The sequence below is a fragment of the Triturus cristatus genome, chromosome 1_1 (genome assembly GCF_964204655.1).
Source record: "Triturus cristatus chromosome 1_1, aTriCri1.1, whole genome shotgun sequence".
Lineage (NCBI taxonomy): Eukaryota > Metazoa > Chordata > Amphibia > Caudata > Salamandridae > Triturus > Triturus cristatus.
The window spans coordinates 288,595,425-288,620,333 of NC_140579.1; positions in this window are offsets into that span (position 1 = coordinate 288,595,425).

Here is a 24,909-nt window from a genome sequence, read left to right on the forward strand (position 1 = left end):
TTTAGCCCACTCTGCCACCCCAGTTCAGACATGGCCATATGCAAATCAGTCTGACCCTGTGCCTCATGGGAACAGTCCAGCCCGAACTGCCAAGCCATGCCTTCCCTGGACCGGAAACAAGCTTCCTAGGACCGTTTTCTGGCATTTCAGCCGTCTTCAGCCAGGCTTGCTTGAATCCAGTGGCAATGTGAGCAAGGGACTCACGTCTGAGCATACCCTGCCAACTTATGGCGAACAAAGCGGTACAAAAGGGGGTGGTGATAGACGGAGCATCAGAACTAATCAAACACTCACACCCTGTCAACAGATCTGGGTTTGATCCATCACCGTTCTTTTGCCCACTCTGCCACCCCAGTTCAGACATGGCCATATGCAAATCAGTCTGACCCTGTGCCTCATGGGAACAGTCCAGCCTAAATTGCCAAGCTATGCCTTCCCTGGACCGGAAACAAGCTTCCTAGGACTGGTTTCTGGCATTTCAGCCGTCTTCAGCCAGGCTTGCTTGAATCCAGTGGCAAAGTGAGCAAGGGACTCACATCTGAGCATACCCTGCCAACTTATGGCGAACAAAGCGGTACAAAAAGGGGTGGTGATAGACGGAGCATCAGAACTAATCAAACACTCACAACCAGTCAACAGATCTGGGTTTGATCCATCACCGTTCTTTAGCCCACTCTGCCACCCCAGTTCAGACATGGCCATATGCAAATCAGTCTGACCCTGTGCCTCATGGGAACAGTCCAGCCCGAACTGCCAAGCCATGCCTTCCCTGGACCGGAAACAAGCTTCCTAGGACCGGTTTCTGGCATTTCTGCCATCTTCAGCCAGGCTTGCTTGAATCCAGTGGCAAAGTGAGCAAGGGACTCACGTCTGAGCATACCCTGCCAACTTATGGCGAACAAAGCGGTACAAAAGCGGGTGGTGATAGACGGAGCATCAGAACTAATCAAACACTCACACCCAGTCAACAGATCTGCGTTTGATCCATCACCGTTCTTTAGCCCACTCTTCCACCTCAGTTCAGACATGGCCATATGCAAATCAGTCTGACCCTGTGCCTCATTGGAACAGTCCAGCCCGAACTGCCAAGCCATGCCTTCCCTGGACCGGAAACAAGCTTCCTAGGACCGGTTTCTGGCATTTCAGCCGTCTTCAGCCAGGCTTGCTTGAATCCAGTGGCAAAGTGAGCAAGGGACTCACGTCTGGGCATACCATGCCAACTTATGGCGAACAAAGCGGTACAAAAGGGGATGGTGATAGACGGAGCATCAGAATTAATCAAACACTCACACCCAGTCAACAGATCTGGGTTTGATCCATCACCGTTCTTTAGCCCACTCTGCCACCCCAGTTCAGACACGGCCATATGCAAATCAGTCGGACCCTGTGCCTCATGGTAACAGTCCAGCCCGAACTGCCAAGCCATGCCTTCCCTGGACCGGAAACAAGCTTCCTAGGACCGGTTTCTGGCATTTCAGCCGTCTTCAGCCAGGCTTGCTTGAATCCAGTGGCAAAGTGAGCAGGGGACTCACGTCTGAGCATACCCTGCCAACTTATGGCGAACAAAGCGGTACAAAAGGGGGTGGTGATAGACGGAGCATCAGAACTAATCAAACACTCACACCCAGTCAACAGATCTGGGTTTGATCCATCACCGTTCTTTAGCCCACTCTGCCACCCCAGTTCAGACATGGCCATATGCAAATCAGTCTGACCCTGTGCCTCATGGGAACAGTCCAGCCCGAACTGCCAAGCCACGCCTTCCCTGGACCGGAAACAAGCTTCCTAGGACCGGTTTCTGGCATTTCAGCCGTCTTCAGCCAGGCTTGCTTGAATCCAGTGGCAAAGTGAGCAAGGGACTCATGTCTGAGCATACCCTGCCAACTTATGGCGAACAAAGCGGTACAAAAGGGGGTGGTGATTGACGGAGCATCAGAACTAATCAAACACTTACACCCAGTCAACAGATCTGGGTTTGATCCATCACCGTTCTTTAGCCCACTCTGCCACCCCAGTTCGGACATGGCCATATTCAAATCAGTCTGACCCTGTGCCTCATGGGAACAGTCCAGCCCGAACTGCCAAGCCATGCCTTCCCTGGACCGGAAACAAGCTTCCTAGGACCGGTTTCTGGCATTTCAGCCGTCTTCAGCCAGGCTTGCTTGAATCCAGTGGCAATGTGAGCAAGGGACTCACGTCTGAGCATACCCTGCCAACTTATGGCGAACAAAGCGGTACAAAAGGGGGTGGTGATAGACGGAGCATCAGAACTAATCAAACACTCACACCCTGTCAACAGATCTGGGTTTGATCCATCACCGTTCTTTAGCCCACTCTGCCACCCCAGTTCAGACATGGCCATATGCAAATCAGTCTGACCCTGTACCTCATGGGAACAGTCCAGCCCGAACTGCCAAACCATGCCTTCCCTGGACCGGAAACAAGCTTCCTAGGACCGGTTTCTGGCATTTCAGCCGTCTTCAGCCAGGCTTGCTTGAATCCAGTGGCAAAGTGAGCAAGGGACTCACGTCTGAGCATACCCTGCCAACTTATGGCGAACAAAGCGGTACAAAAGGGGGTGGTGATAGACGGAGCATCAGAACTAATCAAACACTCACACCCAGTCAACAGATCTGGGTTTGATCCATCACCGTTGTTTAGCCCACTCAGCCACCCCAGTTCAGACATGGCCATATGCAAAGCAGTCTGACCCTGTGCCTCATGGGAACAGTCAAGCCCGAACTGCCAAGCCATGCCTTCCCTGGACCGGAAACAAGCTTCCTAGGACTGGTTTCTGGCATTTCAGCCTTCTTCAGCCAGGCTTGCTTGAATCCAGTGGCAAAGTGAGCAAGGGACTCACGTCTGAGCATACCCTGCCAACTTATGGCGAACAAAGCGGTACAAAAGGGGGTGGTGATAGACGGAGCATCAGAACTAATCAAACACTCACAACCAGTCAACAGATCTGGGTTTGATCCATCACCGTTCTTTAGCCCACTCTGCCACCCCAGTTCAGACATGGCCATATGCAAATCAGTCTGACCCTGTGCCTCATGGTAACAGTCCAGCCCGAACTGCCAAGCCATGCCTTCCCTGGACCGGAAACAAGCTTCCTAGGACCGGTTTCTGGCATTTCTGCCGTCTTCAGCCAGGCTTGCTTGAATCCAGTGGCAAAGTGAGCATGGGACTCACGTCTGAGCATACCCTGCCAACTTATGGCGAACAAAGCGGTACAAAAGGGGGTGGTGATAGACGGAGCATCAGAACTAATCAAACACTCAGACCCAGTCAACAGATCTGGGTTTGATCCATCACCGTTCTTTAGCCCACTCTGCCACCCCAGTTCAGACATGGCCATATGCAAATCAGTCTGACCCTGTGCCTCATGGGAACAGTCCAGCCCGAACTGCCAAGCCATGCCTTCCCATGACCGGAAACAAGCTTCCTAGGACCGGTTTCTGGCATTTCAGCCGTCTTCAGCCAGGCTTGCTTGAATCCAGTGGCAAAGTGAGCAAGGGACTCAAGTCTGAGCATACCCTGCAAACTTATGGCGAACAAAGCGGTACAAAAGGAGGTGGTGATAGACGGAGCATCAGAACTAATCAAACACTCACACCCAGTCAACAGATCTGCGTTTGATCCATCACCGTTCTTTAGCCCACTCTGCCACCCCAGTTCAGACATGGCCATATGCAAATCAGTCTGACCCTGTGCCTCATGGGAACAGTCCAGCCCGAACTGCCAAGCCATGCCTTCCCTGGACCGGAAACAAGCTTCCTAGGACCGGTTTCTGGCATTTCAGCCGTCTTCAGCCAGGCTTGCTTGAATCCAGTGGCAAAGTGAGCAAGGGACTCACGTCTGAGCATACCCTGCCAACTTATGGCGAACAAAGCGGTACAAAAGGGGGTGGTGATAGACGGAGCATCAGAACTAATCAAACACTTACACCCAGTCAACAGATCTGGGTTTGATCCATCACCGTTCTTTAGCCCACTCTGCCACCCCAGTTCGGACATGGCCATATTCAAATCAGTCTGACCCTGTGCCTCATGGGAACAGTCCAGCCCGAACTGCCAAGCCATGCCTTCCCTGGACCAGAAACAAGCTTCCTAGGACCGGTTTCTGGCATTTCAGCCGTCTTCAGCCAGGCTTGCTTGAATCCAGTGGCAATGTGAGCAAGGGACTCACGTCTGAGCATACCCTGCCAACTCATGGCGAACAAAGCGGTACAAAAGGGGGTGGTGATAGACGGAGCATCAGAACTAATCAAACACTCACACCCTGTCAACAGATCTGGGTTTGATCCATCACCGTTCTTTAGCCCACTCTGCCACCCCAGTTCAGAAAATGGCCATATGCAAATCAGTCTGACCCTGTGCCTCATGGGAACAGTCCAGCCCGAACTGCCAAGCCATGCCTTCCCTGGACCGGAAACAAGCTTCCTAGGACCGGTTTCTGGCATTTCAGCCGTCTTCAGCCAGGCTTGCTTGAATCCAGTGGCAAAGTGAGCAAGGGACTCACGTCTGAGCATACCCTGCCAACTTATGGCGAACAAAGCGGTACAAAAGGGGGTGGTGATAGACGGAGCATCAGAACTAATCAAACACTCACACCCAGTCAAAAGATCTGGGTTTGATCCATCACCGTTGTTTAGCCCACTCTGCCACCCCAGTTCAGACATGGCCATATGCAAAGCAGTCTGACCCTGTGCCTCATGGGAACAGTCCAGCCCGAACTGCCAAGCCATGCCTTCCCTGGACCGGAAACAAGCTTCCTAGGACCGGTTTCTGGCATTTCTGCCGTCTTCAGCCAGGCTTGCTTGAATCCAGTGGCAAAGTGAGCAAGGGACTCACGTCTGAGCATACCCTGCCAACTTATGGCGAACAAAGCGGTACAAAAGCGGGTGGTGATAGACGGAGCATCAGAACAAATCAAACACTCACACCCAGTCAACAGATCTGCGTTTGATCCATCACCGTTCTTTAGCCCACTCTTCCACCCCAGTTCAGACATGGCCATATGCAAATCAGTCTGACCCTGTGCCTCATGGGAACAGTCCAGCCCGAACTGCCAAGCCATGCCTTCCCTGGACCGGAAACAAGCTTCCTAGGACCGGTTTCTGGCATTTCAGCCGTCTTCAGCCAGGCTTGCTTGAATCCAGTGGCAAAGTGAGCAAGGGACTCACGTCTGAGCATACCATGCCAACTTATGGCGAACAAAGCGGTACAAAAGGGGATGGTGATAGACGGAGCATCAGAATTAATCAAACACTCACACCCAGTCAACAGTTCTGGGTTTGATCCATCACCGTTCTTTAGCCCACTCTGCCACCCCAGTTCAGACACGGCCATATGCAAATCAGTCTGACCCTGTGCCTCATGGTAACAGTCCAGCCCGAACTGCCAAGCCATGCCTTCGCTGGACCAGAAACAAGCTTCCTAGGACCGGTTTCTGGCATTTCAGCCGTCTTCAGCCAGGCTTGCTTGAATCCAGTGGCAAAGTGAGCAGGGGACTCACGTCTGAGCATACCCTGCCAACTTATGGCGAACAAAGCGGTACAAAAGGGGGTGGTGATAGACGGAGCATCAGAACTAATCAAACACTCACACCCAGTCAACAGATCTGGGTTTGATCAATCACCGTTCTTTAGCCCACTCTGCCACCCCAGTTCAGACATGGCCATATGCAAATCAGTCTGACCCTGTGCCTCATGGTTACAGTCCAGCCCGAACTGCCAAGCCATGCCTTCCCTGGACCGGAAACAAGCTTCCTAGGACCGGTTTCTGGCATTTCAGCCGTCTTCAGCCAGGCTTGCTTGAATCCAGTGGCAAAGTGAGCAAGGGACTCACGTCTGAGCATACCCTGCCAACTTATGGCGAACAAAGCGGTACAAAAGGGGGTGGTGATAGACGGAGCATCAGAACTAATCAAACACTTACACCCAGTCAACAGATCTGGGTTTGATACATCACCGTTCTTTAGCCCACTCTGCCACCCCAGTTCGGACATGGCCATATTCAAATCAGTCTGACCCTGTGCCTCATGGGAACAGTCCAGCCCGAACTGCCAAGCCATGCCTTCCCTGGACCAGAAACAAGCTTCCTAGGACCGGTTTCTGGCATTTCAGCCGTCTTCAGCCAGGCTTGCTTGAATCCAGTGGCAATGTGAGCAAGGGACTCACGTCTGAGCATACCCTGCCAACTCATGGCGAACAAAGCGGTACAAAAGGGGGTGGTGATAGACGGAGCATCAGAACTAATCAAACACTCACACCCTGTCAACAGATCTGGGTTTGATCCATCACCGTTCTTTAGCCCACTCTGCCACCCCAGTTCAGAAAATGGCCATATGCAAATCAGTCTGACCCTGTGCCTCATGGGAACAGTCCAGCCCGAACTGCCAAGCCATGCCTTCCCTGGACCGGAAACAAGCTTCCTAGGACCGGTTTCTGGCATTTCAGCCGTCTTCAGCCAGGCTTGCTTGAATCCAGTGGCAAAGTGAGCAAGGGACTCACGTCTGAGCATACCCTGCCAACTTATGGCGAACAAAGCGGTACAAAAGGGGGTGGTGATAGACGGAGCATCAGAACTAATCAAACACTCACACCCAGTCAAAAGATCTGGGTTTGATCCATCACCGTTGTTTAGCCCACTCTGCCACCCCAGTTCAGACATGGCCATATGCAAAGCAGTCTGACCCTGTGCCTCATGGGAACAGTCCAGCCCGAACTGCCAAGCCATGCCTTCCCTGGACCGGAAACAAGCTTCCTAGGACCGGTTTCTGGCATTTCTGCCGTCTTCAGCCAGGCTTGCTTGAATCCAGTGGCAAAGTGAGCAAGGGACTCACGTCTGAGCATACCCTGCCAACTTATGGCGAACAAAGCGGTACAAAAGCGGGTGGTGATAGACGGAGCATCAGAACAAATCAAACACTCACACCCAGTCAACAGATCTGCGTTTGATCCATCACCGTTCTTTAGCCCACTCTTCCACCCCAGTTCAGACATGGCCATATGCAAATCAGTCTGACCCTGTGCCTCATGGGAACAGTCCAGCCCGAACTGCCAAGCCATGCCTTCCCTGGACCGGAAACAAGCTTCCTAGGACCGGTTTCTGGCATTTCAGCCGTCTTCAGCCAGGCTTGCTTGAATCCAGTGGCAAAGTGAGCAAGGGACTCACGTCTGAGCATACCATGCCAACTTATGGCGAACAAAGCGGTACAAAAGGGGATGGTGATAGACGGAGCATCAGAATTAATCAAACACTCACACCCAGTCAACAGTTCTGGGTTTGATCCATCACCGTTCTTTAGCCCACTCTGCCACCCCAGTTCAGACACGGCCATATGCAAATCAGTCTGACCCTGTGCCTCATGGTAACAGTCCAGCCCGAACTGCCAAGCCATGCCTTCGCTGGACCGGAAACAAGCTTCCTAGGACCGGTTTCTGGCATTTCAGCCGTCTTCAGCCAGGCTTGCTTGAATCCAGTGGCAAAGTGAGCAGGGGACTCACGTCTGAGCATACCCTGCCAACTTATGGCGAACAAAGCGGTACAAAAGGGGGTGGTGATAGACGGAGCATCAGAACTAATCAAACACTCACACCCAGTCAACAGATCTGGGTTTGATCAATCACCGTTCTTTAGCCCACTCTGCCACCCCAGTTCAGACATGGCCATATGCAAATCAGTCTGACCCTGTGCCTCATGGTTACAGTCCAGCCCGAACTGCCAAGCCATGCCTTCCCTGGACCGGAAACAAGCTTCCTAGGACCGGTTTCTGGCATTTCAGCCGTCTTCAGCCAGGCTTGCTTGAATCCAGTGGCAAAGTGAGCAAGGGACTCACGTCTGAGCATACCCTGCCAACTTATGGCGAACAAAGCGGTACAAAAGGGGGTGGTGATAGACGGAGCATCAGAACTAATCAAACACTTACACCCAGTCAACAGATCTGGGTTTGATACATCACCGTTCTTTAGCCCACTCTGCCACCCCAGTTCGGACATGGCCATATTCAAATCAGTCTGACCCTGTGCCTCATGGGAACAGTCCAGCCCGAACTGCCAAGCCATGCCTTCCCTGGACCAGAAACAAGCTTCCTAGGACCGGTTTCTGGCATTTCAGCCGTCTTCAGCCAGGCTTGCTTGAATCCAGTGGCAATGTGAGCAAGGGACTCACGTCTGAGCATACCCTGCCAACTCATGGCGAACAAAGCGGTACAAAAGGGGGTGGTGATAGACGGAGCATCAGAACTAATCAAACACTCACACCCTGTCAACAGATCTGGGTTTGATCCATCACCGTTCTTTAGCCCACTCTGCCACCCCAGTTCAGAAAATGGCCATATGCAAATCAGTCTGACCCTGTGCCTCATGGGAACAGTCCAGCCCGAACTGCCAAGCCATGCCTTCCCTGGACCGGAAACAAGCTTCCTAGGACCGGTTTCTGGCATTTCAGCCGTCTTCAGCCAGGCTTGCTTGAATCCAGTGGCAAAGTGAGCAAGGGACTCACGTCTGAGCATACCCTGCCAACTTATGGCGAACAAAGCGGTACAAAAGGGGGTGGTGATAGACGGAGCATCAGAACTAATCAAACACTCACACCCAGTCAAAAGATCTGGGTTTGATCCATCACCGTTGTTTAGCCCACTCTGCCACCCCAGTTCAGACATGGCCATATGCAAAGCAGTCTGACCCTGTGCCTCATGGGAACAGTCCAGCCCGAACTGCCAAGCCATGCCTTCCCTGGACCGGAAACAAGCTTCCTAGGACCGGTTTCTGGCATTTCTGCCGTCTTCAGCCAGGCTTGCTTGAATCCAGTGGCAAAGTGAGCAAGGGACTCACGTCTGAGCATACCCTGCCAACTTATGGCGAACAAAGCGGTACAAAAGCGGGTGGTGATAGACGGAGCATCAGAACAAATCAAACACTCACACCCAGTCAACAGATCTGCGTTTGATCCATCACCGTTCTTTAGCCCACTCTTCCACCCCAGTTCAGACATGGCCATATGCAAATCAGTCTGACCCTGTGCCTCATGGGAACAGTCCAGCCCGAACTGCCAAGCCATGCCTTCCCTGGACCGGAAACAAGCTTCCTAGGACCGGTTTCTGGCATTTCAGCCGTCTTCAGCCAGGCTTGCTTGAATCCAGTGGCAAAGTGAGCAAGGGACTCACGTCTGAGCATACCATGCCAACTTATGGCGAACAAAGCGGTACAAAAGGGGATGGTGATAGACGGAGCATCAGAATTAATCAAACACTCACACCCAGTCAACAGTTCTGGGTTTGATCCATCACCGTTCTTTAGCCCACTCTGCCACCCCAGTTCAGACACGGCCATATGCAAATCAGTCTGACCCTGTGCCTCATGGTAACAGTCCAGCCCGAACTGCCAAGCCATGCCTTCGCTGGACCGGAAACAAGCTTCCTAGGACCGGTTTCTGGCATTTCAGCCGTCTTCAGCCAGGCTTGCTTGAATCCAGTGGCAAAGTGAGCAGGGGACTCACGTCTGAGCATACCCTGCCAACTTATGGCGAACAAAGCGGTACAAAAGGGGGTGGTGATAGACGGAGCATCAGAACTAATCAAACACTCACACCCAGTCAACAGATCTGGGTTTGATCAATCACCGTTCTTTAGCCCACTCTGCCACCCCAGTTCAGACATGGCCATATGCAAATCAGTCTGACCCTGTGCCTCATGGTTACAGTCCAGCCCGAACTGCCAAGCCATGCCTTCCCTGGACCGGAAACAAGCTTCCTAGGACCGGTTTCTGGCATTTCAGCCGTCTTCAGCCAGGCTTGCTTGAATCCAGTGGCAAAGTGAGCAAGGGACTCACGTCTGAGCATACCCTGCCAACTTATGGCGAACAAAGCGGTACAAAAGGGGGTGGTGATAGACGGAGCATCAGAACTAATCAAACACTCACACCCAGTCAACAGATCTGGGTTTGATCCATCACCGTTCTTTAGCCCAGTCCGCCACCCCAGTTCAGACATGGCCATATGCAAATCAGTCTGACTCTGTGCCTCATGGTAACAGTCCAGCCCGAACTGCCAAGCCATGCCTTCCCTGGACCGGAAACAAGCTTCCTAGGACCGTTTTCTGGCATTTCAGCCGTCTTCAGCCAGGCTTGCTTGAATCCAGTGGCAATGTGAGCAAGGGACTCACGTCTGAGCATACCCTGCCAACTTATGGCGAACAAAGCGGTACAAAAGGGGGTGGTGATAGACGGAGCATCAGAACTAATCAAACACTCACACCCTGTCAACAGATCTGGGTTTGATCCATCACCGTTCTTTAGCCCACTCTGCCACCCCAGTTCAGACATGGCCATATGCAAATCAGTCTGACCCTGTGCCTCATGGGAACAGTCCAGCCCGAACTGCCAAGCCATGCCTTCCCTGGACCGGAAACAAGCTTCCTAGGACCATTTTCTGGCATTTCAGCCGTCTTCAGCCAGGCTTGCTTGAATCCAGTGGCAATGTGAGCAAGGGACTCACGTCTGAGCATACCCTGCCAACTTATGGCGAACAAAGCGGTACAAAAGGGGGTGGTGATAGACGGAGCATCAGAACTAATCAAACACTCACACCCTGTCAACAGATCTGGGTTTGATCCATCACCGTTCTTTTGCCCACTCTGCCACCCCAGTTCAGACATGGCCATATGCAAATCAGTCTGACCCTGTGCCTCATGGGAACAGTCCAGCCTAAACTGCCAAGCTATGCCTTCCCTGGACCGGAAACAAGCTTCCTAGGACTGGTTTCTGGCATTTCAGCCGTCTTCAGCCAGGCTTGCTTGAATCCAGTGGCAAAGTGAGCAAGGGACTCACATCTGAGCATACCCTGCCAACTTATGGCGAACAAAGCGGTACAAAAAGGGGTGGTGATAGACGGAGCATCAGAACTAATCAAACACTCACAACCAGTCAACAGATCTGGGTTTGATCCATCACCGTTCTTTAGCCCACTCTGCCACCCCAGTTCAGACATGGCCATATGCAAATCAGTCTGACCCTGTGCCTCATGGGAACAGTCCAGCCCGAACTGCCAAGCCATGCCTTCCCTGGACCGGAAACAAGCTTCCTAGGACCGGTTTCTGGCATTTCTGCCATCTTCAGCCAGGCTTGCTTGAATCCAGTGGCAAAGTGAGCAAGGGACTCACGTCTGAGCATACCCTGCCAACTTATGGCGAACAAAGCGGTACAAAAGCGGGTGGTGATAGACGGAGCATCAGAACTAATCAAACACTCACACCCAGTCAACAGATCTGCGTTTGATCCATCACCGTTCTTTAGCCCACTCTTCCACCTCAGTTCAGACATGGCCATATGCAAATCAGTCTGACCCTGTGCCTCATTGGAACAGTCCAGCCCGAACTGCCAAGCCATGCCTTCCCTGGACCGGAAACAAGCTTCCTAGGACCGGTTTCTGGCATTTCAGCCGTCTTCAGCCAGGCTTGCTTGAATCCAGTGGCAAAGTGAGCAAGGGACTCACGTCTGGGCATACCATGCCAACTTATGGCGAACAAAGCGGTACAAAAGGGGATGGTGATAGACGGAGCATCAGAATTAATCAAACACTCACACCCAGTCAACAGATCTGGGTTTGATCCATCACCGTTCTTTAGCCCACTCTGCCACCCCAGTTCAGACACGGCCATATGCAAATCAGTCGGACCCTGTGCCTCATGGTAACAGTCCAGCCCGAACTGCCAAGCCATGCCTTCCCTGGACCGGAAACAAGCTTCCTAGGACCGGTTTCTGGCATTTCAGCCGTCTTCACCCAGGCTTGCTTGAATCCAGTGGCAAAGTGAGCAGGGGACTCACGTCTGAGCATACCCTGCCAACTTATGGCGAACAAAGCGGTACAAAAGGGGGTGGTGATAGACGGAGCATCAGAACTAATCAAACACTCACACCCAGTCAACAGATCTGGGTTTGATCCATCACCGTTCTTTAGCCCACTCTGCCACCCCAGTTCAGACATGGCCATATGCAAATCAGTCTGACCCTGTGCCTCATGGGAACAGTCCAGCCCGAACTGCCAAGCCACGCCTTCCCTGGACCGGAAACAAGCTTCCTAGGACCGGTTTCTGGCATTTCAGCCGTCTTCAGCCAGGCTTGCTTGAATCCAGTGGCAAAGTGAGCAAGGGACTCATGTCTGAGCATACCCTGCCAACTTATGGCGAACAAAGCGGTACAAAAGGGGGTGGTGATTGACGGAGCATCAGAACTAATCAAACACTTACACCCAGTCAACAGATCTGGGTTTGATCCATCACCGTTCTTTAGCCCACTCTGCCACCCCAGTTCGGACATGGCCATATTCAAATCAGTCTGACCTTGTGCCTCATGGGAACAGTCCAGCCCGAACTGCCAAGCCATGCCTTCCCTGGACCGGAAACAAGCTTCCTAGGACCGGTTTCTGGCATTTCAGCCGTCTTCAGCCAGGCTTGCTTGAATCCAGTGGCAATGTGAGCAAGGGACTCACGTCTGAGCATACCCTGCCAACTTATGGCGAACAAAGCGGTACAAAAGGGGGTGGTGATAGACGGAGCATCAGAACTAATCAAACACTCACACCCAGTCAACAGATCTGGGTTTGATCCATCACCGTTGTTTAGCCCACTCAGCCACCCCAGTTCAGACATGGCCATATGCAAAGCAGTCTGACCCTGTGCCTCATGGGAACAGTCAAGCCCGAACTGCCAAGCCATGCCTTCCCTGGACCGGAAACAAGCTTCCTAGGACTGGTTTCTGGCATTTCAGCCTTCTTCAGCCAGGCTTGCTCGAATCCAGTGGCAAAGTGAGCAAGGGACTCACGTCTGAGCATACCCTGCCAACTTATGGCGAACAAAGCGGTACAAAAGGGGGTGGTGATAGACGGAGCATCAGAACTAATCAAACACTCACAACCAGTCAACAGATCTGGGTTTGATCCATCACCGTTCTTTAGCCCACTCTGCCACCCCAGTTCAGACATGGCCATATGCAAATCAGTCTGACCCTGTGCCTCATGGTAACAGTCCAGCCCGAACTGCCAAGCCATGCCTTCCCTGGACCGGAAACAAGCTTCCTAGGACCGGTTTCTGGCATTTCTGCCGTCTTCAGCCAGGCTTGCTTGAATCCAGTGGCAAAGTGAGCATGGGACTCACGTCTGAGCATACCCTGCCAACTTATGGCGAACAAAGAGGTACAAAAGGGGGTGGTGATAGACGGAGCATCAGAACTAATCAAACACTCACACCCAGTCAACAGATCTGCGTTTGATCCATCACCGTTCTTTAGCCCACTCTTCCCCCCCAGTTCAGACATGGCCATATGCAAATCAGTCTGACCCTGTGCCTCATGGGAACAGTCCAGCCCGAACTGCCAAGGCATGCCTTCCCTGGACCGGAAACAAGCTTCCTAGGACCGGTTTCTGGCATTTCAGCCGTCTTCAGCCAGGCTTGCTTGAATCCAGTGGCAAAGTGAGCAAGGGACTCACGTCTGAGCATACCATGCCAACTTATGGCGAACAAAGCGGTACAAAAGGGGATGGTGATAGACGGAGCATCAGAATTAATCAAACACTCACACCCAGTCAACAGATCTGGGTTTGATCCATCACCGTTCTTTAGCCCACTCTGCCACCCCAGTTCAGACACGGCCATATGCAAATCAGTCTGACCCTGTGCCTCATGGTAACAGTCCAGCCCAAACTGCCAAGCCATGCCTTCCCTGGACCGGAAACAAGCTTCCTAGGACCGGTTTCTGGCATTTCAGCCGTCTTCAGCCAGGCTTGCTTGAATCCAGTGGCAAAGTGAGCAGGGGACTCACGTCTGAGCATACCCTGCCAACTTATGGCGAACAAAGCGGTACAAAAGGGGGTGGTGATAGACGGAGCATCAGAACTAATCAAAGACTCACACCCAGTCAACAGATCTGGGTTTGATCCATCACCGTTCTTTAGCCCACTCTGCCACCCCAGTTCAGACATGGCCATATGCAAATCAGTCTGACCCTGTGCATCATGGGAACAGTCCAGCCCGAACTGCCAAGCCATGCCTTCCCTGGACCGGAAACAAGCTTCCTAGGACCGGTTTCTGGCATTTCAGCCGTCTTCAGCCAGGCTTGCTTGAATCCAGTGGCAAAGTGAGCAAGGGACTCATGTCTGAGCATACCCTGCCAACTTATGGCGAACAAAGCGGTACAAAAGGGGGTGGTGATAGACGGAGCATCAGAACTAATCAAACACTCACACCCTGTCAACAAATCTGGGTTTGATCCATCACCGTTCTTTAGCCCACTCTGCCACCCCAGTTCAGACATGGCCATATGCAAATCAGTCTGACCCTGTGCCTCATGGGAACAGTCCAGCCCGAACTGCCAAGCCATGCCTTCCCTGGACCGGAAACAAGATTCCTAGGAGCGGTTTCTGGCATTTCTGCCGTCTTCAGCCAGGCTTGCTTGAATCCAGTGGCAAAGTGAGTAAGGGACTCTCGTCTGAGCATACCCTGCCAACTTATGGCGAACAAAGCGGTACAAAAGCGGGTGGTGATAGACGGAGCATCAGAACTAATCAAACACTCACACCCAGTCAACAGATCTGGGTTTGATCCATCACCGTTCTTTAGCCCACTCTGCCATCCCAGTTCAGACATGGCCATATGCAAATCAGTCTGACCCTGTGCCTCATGGGAACAGTCCAGCCCGAACTGCCAAGCCATGCCTTCCCTGGACCGGAAACAAGCTTCCTAGGACCGGTTTCTGGCATTTCAGCCGTCTTCAGCCAGGCTTGCTTGAATCCAGTGGCAAAGTGAACAAGGGACTCACGTCTGAGCATACCATGCCAACTTATGGCGAACAAAGCGGTACAAAAGGGGATGGTGATAGACGGAGCATCAGAATTAATCAAACACTCACACCCAGTCAACAGATCTGGGTTTGATCCATCACCGTTCTTTAGCCCACTCTGCCACCCCAGTTCAGACATGGTTATATGCAAATCAGTCTGACTCTGTGCCTCATGTGAACAGCCCAGCCCGAACTGCTAAGCCATGCCTTCCCATGACCGGAAACAAGCTTCCTAGGACCGGTTTCTGGCATTTAAGCCGTCTTCAGCCAGGCTTGCTTGAATCCAGTGGCAAAGTGAGCAAGGGACTCATGTCTGAGCATACCCTGCCAACTTATGGCGAACAAAGCGGTACAAAAGGGGGTGGTGATAGACGGAGCATCAGAACTAATCAAACACTCACAAACAGTCAACAGAACTGGGTTTGATCCATCACCGTTCTTTAGCCCACTCTGCCAACCCAGTTCAGACATGGCCAGATGCAAATCAGTCTGACCCTGTGCCTCATGGGAACAGTCCAGCCCGAACTGCCAAGCCATGCCTTCCCATGACCGGAAACAAGCTTCCTAGGACCGGTTTCTGGCATTTCAGCCGTCTTCAGCCAGGCTTGCTTGAATCCAGTGGCAAAGTGAGCAAGGGACTCACGTCTGAGCATACCCTGCCAACTTATGGCGAACAAAGCGGCCAAAAAGGGGGTGGTGATAGACGGAGCATCAGAACTAATCAAACACTCACACCCAGTCAACAGATCTGCGTTTGATCCATCACCGTTCTTTAGCCCACTCTGCCACCCCAGTTCAGACATGCCCATATGCAAATCAGTCTGACCCTGTGCCTCATGGGAACAGTCCAGCCCGAACTGCCAAGCCATGCCTTCCCATGACCGGAAACAAGCTTCCTAGGACTGGTTTCTGGCATTTCAGCCGTCTTCAGCCAGGCTTGCTTGAATCCAGTGGCAAAGTGAGCAAGGGACTCACGTCTGAGCATACCCTGCCAACTTATGGCGAACAAAGCGGTACAAAAGGGGGTGGTGATAGACGGAGCATCAGAACTAATCAAACACTCACACCTAGTCAACAGATCTGGGTTTGATCCATCACCGTTCTTTAGCCCACTCTGCCACCCCAGTTCAGACATGGCCATATGCAAATCAGTCTGACCCTGTGCCTCATGGTTACAGTCCAGCCCGAACTGCCAAGCCATGCCTTCCCTGGACCGGAAACAAGCTTCCTAGGACCGGTTTCTGGCATTTCAGCCATCTTCAGCCAGGCTTGCTGGAATCCAGTGGCAAAGTGAGCAAAGGACTCACGTCTGAGCATACCCTGCCAACTTATGGCGAACAAAGCGGTACAAAAGGGGGTGGTGATAGACGGAGCATCAGAACTAATCAAACACTCACACCCAGTCAACAGATCTGGGTTTGATCCATCACCGTTCTTTAGCCCACTCTGCCACCCCAGTTCAGACATGGCCATATGCAAATCAGTCTGACCCTGTGCCTCATGGGAACAGCCCAGCCCGAACTGCCAAGCCATGCCTTCCCATGACCGGAAACAAGCTTCCTAGGACCCGTTTCTGGCATTTAAGCCGTCTTCAGCCAGGCTTGCTTGAATCCAGTGGCAAAGTGAGCAAGGGACTCATGTCTGAGCACACCCTGCCAACTTATGGCGAACAAAGCGGTACAAAAGGGGGTGGTGATAGACGGAGCATCAGAACTAATCAAACACTCACAAACAGTCAACAGAACTGGGTTTGATCCATCACCGTTCTTTAGCCCACTCTGCCACCCCAGTTCAGACATGGCCAGATGCAAATCAGTCTGACCCTGTGCCTCATGGGAACAGTCCAGCCCGAACTGCCAAGCCATGCCTTCCCATGACCGGAAACAAGCTTCCTAGGACCGGTTTCTGGCATTTCAGCCGTCTTCAGCCAGGCTTGCTTGAATCCAGTGGCAAAGTGAGCAAGGGACTCACGTCTGAGCATACCCTGCCAACTTATGGCGAACAAAGCGGCCAAAAAGGGGGTGGTGATAGACGGAGCATCAGAACTAATCAAACACTCACACCCAGTCAACAGATCTGCGTTTGATCCATCACCGTTCTTTAGCCCACTCTGCCACCCCAGTTCAGACATGGCCATATGCAAATCAGTCTGACCCTGTGCCTCATGGGAACAGTCCAGCCCGAACTGCCAAGCCATGCCTTCCCATGACCGGAAACAAGCTTCCTAGGACCGGTTTCTGGCATTTCAGCCGTCTTCAGCCAGGCTTGCTTGAATCCAGTGGCAAAGTGAGCAAGGGACTCACGTCTGAGCATACCCTGCCAACTTATGGCGAACAAAGCGGTACAAAAGGGGGTGGTGATAGACGGAGCATCAGAATTAATCAAACACTCACACCCAGTCAACAGATCTGGGTTTGATCCATCACCGTTCTTTAGCCCACTCTGCCACCCCAGTTCAGACATGGCCATATGCAAATCAGTCTGACCCTGTGCCTCATGGGAACAGTCCAGCCCGAACTGCCAAGCCATACCTTCTCATGACCGGAAACAAGCTTCCTAGGACCGGTTTCTGTCATTTTAGCCGTCTTCAGCCAGGCTTGCTTGAATCCAGTGGCAAAGTGAGCATACCCTGCAAACTTATGGCGAACAAAGCGGTACAAAAGGGGGTGGTGATAGACGGAGCATCAGAACTAATCAAACACTCACACCCAGTCAACAGATCTGCGTTTGATCCATCACCGTTCTTTAGCCCACTCTGCCACCCCAGTTCAGACATGGCCATATGCAAATCAGTCTGACCCTGTGCCTCATGGGAACAGTCCAGCCCGAACTGCCAAGCCATGCCTTCCCTGGACCGGAAACAAGCTTCCTAGGACCGGTTTCTGGCATTTCAGCCGTCTTCAGCCAGGCTTGCTTGAATCCAGTGGCAAAGTGAGCAAGGGACTCATGTCTGAGCATACCCTGCCAACTTATGGCGAACAAAGCGGTACAAAAGGGGGTGGTGATAGACGGAGCATCAGAACTAATCAAACACTTACACCCAGTCAACAGATCTGGGTTTGATCCATCACCGTTCTTTAGCCCACTCTGCCACCCCAGTTCGGACATGGCCATATTCAAATCAGTCTGACCCTGTGCCTCATGGGAACAGTCCAGCCCGAACTGCCAAGCCATGCCTTCCCTGGACCGGAAACAAGCTTCCTAGGACCGGTTTCTGGCATTTCAGCCGTCTTCAGCCAGGCTTGCTTGAATCCAGTGGCAATGTGAGCAAGGGACTCACGTCTGAGCATACCCTGCCAACTTATGGCGAACAAAGCGGTACAAAAGGGGGTGGTGATAGACGGAGCATCAGAACTAATCAAACACTCACACCCTGTCAACAAATCTGGGTTTGATCCATCACCGTTCTTTAGCCCACTCTGCCACCCCAGTTCAGACATGGCCATATGCAAATCAGTCTGACCCTGTGCCTCATGGGAACAGTCCAGCCCGAACTGCCAAGCCATGCCTTCCCTGGACCGGAAACAAGATTCCTAGGAGCGGTTTCTGGCATTTCTGTCGTCTTCAGCCAGGCTTGCTTGAATCCAGTGGCAAAGTGAGCAAGGGACTCACGTCTGAGCATACCCTGCCAACTTATGGTGAACAAAGCGGTACAAAAGCGGGTGGTGATAGACGGAGCATCAGAACTAATCAAACACTCACACCCAGTCAACAGATCTGGGTTTGATCCATCACCGTTCTTTAGCCCACTCTGCCATCCCAGTTCAGACATGGCCATATGCAAATCAGTCTGACCCTGTGCCTCATGGGAACAGTCCAGCCCGAACTGCCAAGCCATGCCTTCCCTGGACCGGAAACAAGCTTCCTAGGACCGGTTTCTGGCATTTCAGCTGTCTTCAGCCAGGCTTGCTTGAATCCAGTGGCAAAGTGAACAAGGGACTCACGTCTGAGCATACCATGCCAACTTATGGCGAACAAAGCGGTACAAAAGGGGATGGTGATAGACGGAGCATCAGAATTAATCAAACACTCACACCCAGTCAACAGATCTGGGTTTGATCCATCACCGTTCTTTAGCCCACTCTGCCACCCCAGTTCAGACATGGCCATATGCAAATCAGTCTGACCCTGTGCCTCATGGTAACAGTCCAGCCCAAACTGCCAAGCCATGCCTTCCGTGGACCGGAAACAAGCTTCCTAGGACCGGTTTCTGGCATTTCAGCCGTCTTCAGCCAGGCTTGCTTGAATCCAGTGGCAAAGTGAACAAGGGACTCACGTCTGAGCATACCATGCCAACTTATGGCGAACAAAGCGGTACAAAAGGGGATGGTGATAGACGGAGCATCAGAATTAATCAAACACTCACACCCAGTCAACAGATCTGGGTTTGATCCATCACCGTTCTTTAGCCCACTCTGCCACCCCAGTTCAGACATGGTTATATGCAAATCAGTCTGACCCTGTGCCTCATGTGAACAGCCCAGCCCGAACTGCTAAGCCATGCCTTCCCATGACCGGAAACAAGCTTCCTAGGACCGGTTTCTGGCATTTAAGCCGTCTTCAGCCAGGCTTGCTTGAATCCAGTGGCAAAGTGAGCAAGGGACTCATGTCTGAGCATACCCTGCCAACTTATGGCGAACAAAGCGGTACAAAAGGGGGTGGTGATAGACGGAGCATCAGAACTAATCAAACACTCACAAACAGTCAACAGAACTGGGTTTGATCCATCACCGTTCTTCAGCCCACTCTGCCACCCCAGTTCAGACATGGCCAGATGCAAATCAGTCTGACCCTGTGCCTCATGGGAACAGTCCAGCCCGAACTGCCAAGCCATGCCTTCCCATGACCGGAAACAAGCTTCCTAGGACCGGTTTCTGGCATTTCAGCCGTCTTCAGCCAGGCTTGCTTGAATCCAGTGGCAAAGTGAGCAAGGGACTCACGTCTGAGCATACCCTGCCAACTTATGGCGAACAAAGCGGCCAAAAAGGGGGTGGTGATAGACGGAGCATCAGAACTAATCAAACACTCACACCCAGTCAACAGATCTGCGTTTGATCCATCACCGTTCTTTAGCCCACTCTGCCACCCCAGTTCAGACATGCCCATATGCAAATCAGTCTAACCCTGTGCCTCATGGGAACAGTCCAGCCCGAACTGCCAAGCCATGCCTTCCCATGACCGGAAACAAGCTTCCTAGGACTGGTTTCTGGCATTTCAGCCGTCTTCAGCCAGGCTTGCTTGAATCCAGTGGCAAAGTGAGCAAGGGACTCACGTCTGAGCATACCCTGCCAACTTGTGGCGAACAAAGCGGTACAAAAGGGGGTGGTGATAGACGGAGCATCAGAACTAATCAAACACTCACACCCAGTCAACAGATCTGGGTTTGATCCATCACCGTTCTTTAGCCCACTCTGCCACCCCAGTTCAGACATGGCCATATGCAAATCAGTCTGACCCTGTGCCTCATGGTTACAGTCCAGCCCGAACTGCCAAGCCATGCCTTCCCTGGACCGGAAACAAGCTTCCTAGGACCGGTTTCTGGCATTTCAGCCATCTTCAGCCAGGCTTGCTGGAATCCAGTGGCAAAGTGAGCAAAGGACTCACGTCTGAGCATACCCTGCCAACTTATGGCGAACAAAGCGGTACAAAAGGGGGTGGTGATAGACGGAGCATCAGAACTAATCAAACACTCACACCCAGTCAACAGATCTGGGTTTGATCCATCACCGTTCTTTAGCCCACTCTGCCACCCCAGTTCAGACATGGCCATATGCAAATCAGTCTGACCCTGTGCCTCATGGGAACAGCCCAGCCCGAACTGCCAAGCCATGCCTTCCCATGACCGGAAACAAGCTTCCTAGGACCGGTTTCTGGCATTTAAGCCGTCTTCAGCCAGGCTTGCTTGAATCCAGTGGCAAAGTGAGCAAGGGACTCATGTCTGAGCACACCCTGCCAACTTATGGCGAACAAAGCGGTACAAAAGGGGGTGCTGATAGACGGAGCATCAGAACTAATCAAACACTCACAAACAGTCAACAGAACTGGGTTTGATCCATCACCGTTCTTTAGCCCACTCTGCCACCCCAGTTCAGACATGGCCAGATGCAAATCAGTCTGACCCTGTGCCTCATGGGAACAGTCCAGCCCGAACTGCCAAGCCATGCCTTCCCATGACCGGAAACAAGCTTCCTAGGACCGGTTTCTGGCATTTCAGCCGTCTTCAGCCAGGCTTGCTTGAATCCAGTGGCAAAGTGAGCAAGGGACTCACGTCTGAGCATACCCTGCCAACTTATGGCGAACAAAGCGGCCAAAAAGGGGGTGGTGATAGACGGAGCATCAGAACTAATCAAACACTCACACCCAGTCAACAGATCTGCGTTTGATCCATCACCGTTCTTTAGCCCACTCTGCCACCCCAGTTCAGACATGGCCATATGCAAATCAGTCTGACCCTGTGCCTCATGGGAACAGTCCAGCCCGGACTGCCAAGCCATGCCTTCCCATGACCGGAAACAAGCTTCCTAGGACCGGTTTCTGGCATTTCAGCCGTCTTCAGCCAGGCTTGCTTGAATCCAGTGGCAAAGTGAGCAAGGGACTCACGTCTGAGCATACCCTGCCAACTTATGGCGAACAAAGCGGTACAAAAGGGGGTGGTGATAGACGGAGCATCAGAATTAATCAAACACTCACACCCAGTCAACAGATCTGGGTTTGATCCATCACCGTTCTTTAGCCCACTCTGCCACCCCAGTTCAGACACGGCCATATGCAAATCAGTCTGACCCTGTGCCTCATGGGAACAGTCCAGCCCGAACTGCCAAGCCATACCTTCCCATGACCGGAAACAAGCTTCCTAGGACCGGTTTCTGTCATTTTAGCCGTCTTCAGCCAGGCTTGCTTGAATCCAGTGGCAAAGTGAGCAAGGGACTCACGTCTGAGCATACCCTGCAAACTTATGGCGAACAAAGCGGTACAAAAGGGGGTGGTGATAGACGGAGCATCAGAACTAATCAAACACTCACACCCAGTCAACAGATCTGCGTTTGATCCATCACCGTTCTTTAGCCCACTCTGCCACCCCAGTTCAGACATGGCCATATGCAAATCAGTCTGACCCTGTGCCTCATGGGAACAGTCCAGCCCGAACTGCCAAGCCATGCCTTCCCTGGACCGGAAACAAGCTTCCTAGGACCGGTTTCTGGCATTTCAGCCGTCTTCAGCCAGGCTTGCTTGAATCCAGTGGCAAAGTGAGCAAGGGACTCACGTCTGAGCATACCCTGCCAACTTATGGCGAACAAAGCGGTACAAAAGGGGGTGGTGATAGACGGAGCATCAGAACTAATCAAACACTTACACCCAGTCAACAGATCTGGGTTTGATCCATCACCGTTCTTTAGCCCACTCTGCCACCCCAGTTCGGACATGGCCATATTCAAATCAGTCTGACCCTGTGCCTCATGGGAACAGTCCAGCCCGAACTGCCAAGCCATGCCTTCCCTGGACCGGAAACAAGCTTCCTAGGACCGGTTTCTGGCATTTCAGCCGTCTTCAGCCAGGCTTGCTTGAATCCAGTGGCAATGTGAGCAAGGGACTCACGTCTGAGCATACCCTGCCAACTTATGGCGAACAAAGCGGTACAAAAGGGGGTGGTGATAGACGGAGCATCAGAACTAATCAAACACTCACACCCTGTCAACAAATCTGGGTTTGATCCATCACCGTTCTTTAGCCCACTCTGCCACCCCAGTTCAGACATGGCCATATGCAAATCAGTCTGACCCTGTGCCTCATGGGAACAGTCCAGCCCGAACTGCCAAGCCATGCCTTCCCTGGACCGGAAACAAGATTCCTAGGAGCGGTTTCTGGCATTTCTGTCGTCTTCAGCCAGGCTTGCTTGAATCCAGTGGCAAAGTGAGCAAGGGACTCACGTCTGAGCATACCCTGCCAACTTATGGCGAACAAAGCGGTACAAAAGCGGGTGGTGATAGACGGAGCATCAGAACTAATCAAACACTCACACCCAGTCAACAGATCTGGGTTTGATCCATCACCGTTCTTTAGCCCACTCTGCCATCCCAGTTCAGACATGGCCATATGCAAATCAGTCTGACCCTGTGCCTCATGGGAACAGTCCAGCCCGAACTGCCAAGCCATGCCTTCCCTGGACCGGAAACAAGCTTCCTAGGACCGGTTTCTGGCATTTCAGCTGTCTTCAGCCAGGCTTGCTTGAATCCAGTGGCAAAGTGAACAAGGGACTCACGTCTGAGCATACCATGCCAACTTATGGCGAACAAAGCGGTACAAAAGGGGATGGTGATAGACGGAGCATCAGAATTAATCAAACACTCACACCCAGTCAACAGATCTGGGTTTGATCCATCACCGTTCTTTAGCCCACTCTGCCACCCCAGTTCAGACATGGCCATATGCAAATCAGTCTGACCCTGTGCCTCATGGTAACAGTCCAGCCCAAACTGCCAAGCCATGCCTTCCGTGGACCGGAAACAAGCTTCCTAGGACCGGTTTCTGGCATTTCAGCCGTCTTCAGCCAGGCTTGATTGAATCCAGTGGCAAAGTGAGCAAGGGACTCACGTCTGAGCATACCCTGCCAACTTATGGCGAACAAAGCGGTACAAAAGGGGGTGGTGATAGACGGAGCATCAGAACTAATCAAACACTCACAACCAGTCAACAGATCTGGGTTTGATCCATCACCGTTCTTTAGCCCACTCTGCCACCCCAGTTCAGACATGGTTATATGCAAATCAGTCTGACCCTGTGCCTCATGTGAACAGCCCAGCCCGAACTGCCAAGCCATGCCTTCCCATGACCGGAAACAAGCTTCCTAGGACCGGTTTCTGGCATTTAAGCCGTCTTCAGCCAGGCTTGCTTGAATCCAGTGGCAAAGTGAGCAAGGGACTCATGTCTGAGCATACCCTGCCAACTTATGGCGAACAAAGCGGTACAAAAGGGGGTGGTGATAGACGGAGCATCAGAACTAATCAAACACTCACAAACAGTCAACAGAACTGGGTTTGATCCATCACCGTTCTTTAGCCCACTCTGCCACCCCAGTTCAGACATGGCCAGATGCAAATCAGTCTGACCCTGTGCCTCATGGGAACAGTCCAGCCCGAACTGCCAAGCCATGCCTTCCCATGACCGGAAACAAGCTTCCTAGGACCGGTTTCTGGCATTTCAGCCGTCTTCAGCCAGGCTTGCTTGAATCCAGTGGCAAAGTGAGCAAGGGACTCACGTCTGAGCATACCCTGCCAACTTATGGCGAACAAAGCGGCCAAAAAGGGGGTGGTGATAGACGGAGCATCAGAACTAATCAAACACTCACACCCAGTCAACAGATCTGCGTTTGATCCATCACCGTTCTTTAGCCCACTCTGCCACCCCAGTTCAGACATGCCCATATGCAAATCAGTCTGACCCTGTGCCTCATGGGAACAGTCCAGCCCGAACTGCCAAGCCATGCCTTCCCATGACCGGAAACAAGCTTCCTAGGACTGGTTTCTGGCATTTCAGCCGTCTTCAGCCAGGCTTGCTTGAATCCAGTGGCAAAGTGAGCAAGGGACTCACGTCTGAGCATACCCTGCCAACTTATGGCGAACAAAGCGGTACAAAAGGGGGTGGTGATAGACGGAGCATCAGAACTAATCAAACACTCACACCCAGTCAACAGATCTGGGTTTGATCCATCACCGTTCTTTAGCCCACTCTGCCACCCCAGTTCAGACATGGCCATATGCAAATCAGTCTGACCCTGTGCCTCATGGTTACAGTCCAGCCCGAACTGCCAAGCCATGCCTTCCCTGGACCGGAAACAAGCTTCCTAGGACCGGTTTCTGGCATTTCAGCCATCTTCAGCCAGGCTTGCTGGAATCCAGTGGCAAAGTGAGCAAGGGACTCACGTCTGAGCATACCCTGCCAACTTATGGCGAACAAAGCGGTACAAAAGGGGGTGGTGATAGACGGAGCATCAGAATTAATCAAACACTCACACCCAGTCAACAGATTTGGGTTTGATCCATCACCGTTCTTTAGCCCACTCTGCCACCCCAGTT